This window comes from Pristiophorus japonicus, chromosome 16 (assembly GCF_044704955.1).
Source record: "Pristiophorus japonicus isolate sPriJap1 chromosome 16, sPriJap1.hap1, whole genome shotgun sequence".
Classification (NCBI taxonomy): Eukaryota; Metazoa; Chordata; class Chondrichthyes; family Pristiophoridae; genus Pristiophorus; species Pristiophorus japonicus.
In genome coordinates, this window is record NC_091992.1 from 47,629,817 (window position 1) to 47,634,816 (window position 5,000).

Genomic DNA, 5,000 nt, shown 5'->3' on the forward strand with positions numbered 1-5,000 from the left:
GTGTGGGTTTGGGTGTGGATTTGGGTTTGGATATGGGTTTGGGTGTGGGTTTGGATGTGGATTTGGATGTGGGTTTGGATGTGGGTTTGGATGTGGGTTTGGGTTTGTTTGTGTGTGTGTGTGTGTTTGTGTGTGGGTTTGGGTTTGTGTGTGGGTTTGGGTGTGAGTTTGGATGTGGATGTGGGTTTGGGTTTGGGTGTGGGTTTGGGTGTGGTTGTGGGTTTGGATGTGCGTTTGGGTGTGGGTGTGGGTTTGGATATGCGTTTGGGAGTCGGTTTGGGTTTGGGTGTGGGTGTGGGTTTGGGTGTGGGTTTGGGTTTGGGTTTGGATGTGCATTTGGGAGTGGGTTTGGGTTTGTGTTTGGGTGTGGGTGTGGGTTTGGGTGTGGGTTTCGGTTTGTGGGTGTGTGTGGGTTTGGGTGCGTGTGTGGGTTTGGGTGCGTGTGTGGGTTTGGGTGTGTGTGTGGGTTTGGGTGTGTGTGTGGGTTTGGGTGTGTGTGTGGGTTTGGGTGCGTGTGTGGGTTTGGGTGTGTGTGTGGGTTTGGGTGCGTGTGTGGGTTTGGGTGTGAGTTTGGATGTGGATGCGGGTTTAGGTTTGGGTGTGGGTTTGGGTGTGGTTGTGGGTTTGGATGTGCGTTTGGTTGTGGGTGTGGGTTTGGATGTGCGTTTGGGAATGGGTTTGGGTTTGTGTGTGGGTGTAGGTTTGTATGTGGGTTTCGGTTTGCGTTTGGGTTTGGATGTGCATTTGGGAGTTGGTTTGGGATTGTGTTTGGGTGTGGGTTTGGGTTTGTGTGTGGGCAGTGTGGGTGTGAGTGTGGGTTTCAGTGTGTGTGTGTGTGTGTGAGTGCTTTGGGTTTGGGTGTGGGTTTCCGTGTGTGTGTGCGTGTCTGATGGTTTGTGTGTGGGTTTGGGTGTGGGTTTGGGTGTGGGTGTGGGTTTGGGTGTGTGTGTGTGTGTTTGGGTTTGGGTGTGGTTGTGAATGCGTGTTTGGGTGGGGGTTTGGGTTTGGTTGTGGGTTTGGGTGTGGGTTTAGGTTTGGGTTTGGGTTTGGTTGTGGGTTTGGGTGTGGGTTTTGGTTTGGGTTTTGGTGTAGGTTTGGGTGTGGGTTTGGGTTTGGGTGTGGGTTTGGGAGTGGGTTTGGGTGTGGGTGTGGGTGTGGGTTTGGGATTGGGTTTGGGTTTGGGAGTGGGTTTGGGTTTGGGTGTGGATGTGGGTTTGGTTTTGATTTTCGGTGTGGGTTTGGGTGTGGGTTTGGGTTTGGGTTTGGCTGTGGATTTGGGTTTGGGTTTGGGTTTGGGTGTGGGTTTGGGTTTGAGTGTGGATTTGCGTTTGAGTGTAGGTTTGGGTGTGGGTGTGGGTTTGGGTGTGGGTTTGCATTTGGATGTGGGTTTGTGTGTGGGTGTGGGTTTGGGTTTGGGTGTCGGTTTGGGTGTGGGTGTGGGTGTGGGTTTGGGTTTGCGTGTTGGTTTGGGTATGGGTTTGGGTGTCGGTTTGGGTGTGGGTGTGGGTGTGGGTTTGTGTTTGGGTTTGTGTGTGGTTTTGGGATTGGGTGTGGGTGTTAGTTTGGGTGTGGGTGTGTGTGTGGGTTTGGGTGTGTGTGGATTTGGGTTTGGATGTGTGTGTGGGTTTGGGTGTGGGTTCGGGTGTGGGTTCGGGTGTGGGTTCGGGTGTGGGTTCGGGTGTGGGTTTGGGTGTGTGTTTGGGTTTGGATGTGGGTTTGGGTGTGGGTTTGGGTTTGGGTTTGGGTTTGTGTGTGGGTTTGGGTTTGAGTGTGGGTTTGGGTTTGAGTGTGGGTTTGGGTTTGGGTGTGGGTTTGGATTTGGGTGTGGGTGTGGATGTGGATGTGGGTTTGGGTTTGGGTTTGGGTGTGGATGTGGGTTTGTGATTGGGTTTGGGTTTGGGTTTGGGTGTGAGTTTGGATGTGTGTGTGTGTTTGGGTATGTGTGTGGGATTGGGTGTGGGTGTGCGTTTGGATGTGGTTGTGGGTTTCGGTGTGTGTGCGTGTATGGGTGTGGGTGTGGATGTGGGTGCGGGTTTTGGGTGTGGGTGTGGGTTTGGGTTTGGGCGTGGGTTTGGGTTTGGCTGTGTATGGGTTTGGGTGAGGGTTTGTGTTGGGTGTGATTTTGGGTGTGGGTGTGGGTTTGGGTTTGCGTGTAGGTGTGGGTTTGGTGTGGGTTTGGGTTTGGGTGTGGCTGTGGGAGTGGGTGTGGGTGTTGGTTTGGGTGTGGGTGTGTGTGTGGGTTCGGGCGTGTGTGAGTTTGGGTGTGGGTTTGGGTTTGCGTGTCGGTGTGGGTTTGGTTGTGGGTGTGTGTTTGGGTTTGGGTGTGGGTTTGGGTTTGCTTTTGGGTGTGGGTTTGGTTGTGGGTGTGGGTTTGGTTGTGGGCAGTGTGTGTGTGTGTGGGTTTCGGTTTGGGTGTGTGTGTGGGTTTGCCTGTGGGTTTAGGTTTGGGTGTGGGTTTGGGTTTGAGTGTGGATTTGGGTTTGAGTGTAGGTTTGTGTGTGGGTGTGGGTTTGGGTTTGTGTGTCGGTTTGGGTGTGGGTGTGGGTGTGGGTTTGGGTGTCGGGTTGGGTGTGGGTGTGGGTGTGGGTTTGTGTTTGGGTTTGTGTGTGGTTTTGGGTGTGGGTGTGGGTTTGGGTTTGGGTTTGTGTGTGGGCAGTGTGGGTGTGTGTGTGGGTTTCGGTCTGTGTTTGTGTGTGTGCTTTGGGTTTGGGTGTGGGTTTGGATGTGCATTTGGGAGTGGGTTTGGGTTTGTGTTTGGGTGTGGGTGTGGGTTTGGGTGTGGGTTTCGGTTTGGGTGTGTGTGTGGGTTTGGGTGCGTGTGTGGGTTTGGGTGCGTGTGTGGGTTTGGGTGTGAGTTTGGATGTGGATGCGGGTTTAGGTTTGGGTGTGGATTTGGGTGTGGTTGTGGGTTTGGATGTGCGTTTGGTTGTGGGTGTGGGTTTGGATGTGCGTTTGGGAATGGGTTTGGGTTTGTGTGTGGGTGTAGGTTTGTATGTGGGTTTCGGTTTGCGTTTGGGTTTGGATGTGCATTTGGGAGTTGGTTTGGGATTGTGTTTGGGTGTGGGTATGGGTTTGGGTGTGGGTTTGGGTTTGTGTGTGGGTTTGGGTTTGGGTAAGGGTGTGTGTTTGGGTTCGGGTGTGGGTTCGGGTATGGGTTCGGGTGTGGGTTCGGGTGTGGGTTTGGGTGTGGGTTTGGGTGTGGTTGTGGATGTGGGTTTGGGTGTGGGTTTGGGTTTGGGTTTGCGTTTGTGTGTGGGTTTGGGTTTGAGTGTGGGTTTGGGTTTGAGTGTGGGTTTGGGTTTGGGTGTGGGTTTGGATTTGGGTGTGGGTGTGGATGTGGATGTGGGTTTGGGTTTCGTTTTGGGTGTGGATGTGGGTTTGTGATTGGGTTTGGGTTTGGGTTTGGGTGTGGGTTTGGATGTGTGTGTGTGTTTGGGTATGTGTGTGGGATTGGGTGTGGTTGTGCATTTGGATGTGGTTGTGGGTTTCGGTGTGTGTGCGTGTATGGGTGTGGGTGTGGATGTTGGTGCGGGTTTTGGGTGTGGGTGTGGGTTTGGGTTTGGGCATAGGTTTGGGTTTGGGTGTGTATGGGTTTGGGTGAGGGTTTGGGTTGGGTGTGATTTTGGGTGTGGGTGTGGGTTTGGGTTTGCGTGTAGGTATGGGTTTGGGTGTGGGTTTGGTGTGGGTTTGGCTTTGGGTGTGGCTGTGGGAGTGGGTGTGGGTGTTGGTTTGGGTGTGGGTGTGTGTGTGGGTTTGGGCGTGTGTGAGTTTGGGTGTGGGTTTTAGTTGGGTGTGGGTTTGGGTGTGGGTTTGGGTTTGCGTGTCGGTGTGGGTTTGGTTGTGGGTGTGTGTTTGGGTTTGGGTGTGGGTTTGGGTTTGCTTTTGGGTGTGGGTTTGGTTGTGGGTGTGGGTTTGGTTGTGGGCAGTGTGTGTGTGTGTGGGTTTGGGTTTGGATGTGTGTGTGGGTTTGCCTGTGGGTTTAGGTTTGGGTGTGGGTTTGGGTTTGAGTGTGGATTTGGGTTTGAGTGCAGGTTTGAGTGTGGGTGTGGGTTTGGGTGTGGGTTTGCGTTTGGATGTGGGTTTGTGTGTGGGTGTGGGTTTGGGTTTGTGTGTCGGTTTGGGTGTGGGTGTGGGTGTGGGTTTGGGTGTCGGGTTGGGTGTGGGTGTGGGTGTGGGTTTGTGTTTGGGTTTGTGTGTGGTTTTGGGCGTGGGTGTGGGTTTGGGTTTGGGTTTGTATGTGGGCAGTGCGGGTGTGAGTGTGGGTTTCGGTGTGTGTGTGTGTGTGTGCTTTGGGTTTGGGTGTGGGTTTCCGTGTTTGTGTCCGTGTGTGTGGGTTTGTGTTTGTGTTTGGGTTTGGGTTAGGGTGTGGGTTTGCATGTGGGTTTGGGAGTGGGTGTGGGTTTGGTTGTGGGTGTGGGTGTGTGTGTGGGTTTGGGTATGTTGGGATTGGGTTTGGATGTGCGTGTGGGTTTGGGTGTGGGTTCGGCTGTGGTTGTGGGTTTGGATGTGGGTTTGGGTGTGGGTTTGGGTGTGGGTTTGGGTTTGGGTGTGGGTTTGGGTGTGGGTTTGGGTGTGGGTTTGGGTGTGGGTGTGGGTTTGGGTTTGGGTTTGGGTTTGTGTGTGGGTTTGGGTTTGAGTGTGGGTTTGGGTTTGGGTGTGGGTTTGGGTTTGGGAGTGGGTGTGTATGTGGATGTGGGTTTGGGTTTGTGTTTGGGTGTGGATGTGGGTTTGTGATTGGGTTTGGGTTTGGGTTTGGGTGTAGGTTTGGATGTGTGTGTGGGTTTGGGTTTGGGTGTGGGTGTGTGTTTGGGTATGTGTGTGTGTTTGGGTCTGTGTGTGGGCAGTGTGGGTGTGAGTGTGGGTTTCGGTCTGTGTTTGTGTGTGTGCTTTGGGTTTGGGTGTGGGTTTCCGTGTGTGTGTGTGTGTGTGTGTGTGTGTGAGGGTGTGGGTGTGGGTGTGGGTTTGGGTTTGGGTGTCGGTTTGGGTGTGGGTGTGGGTGT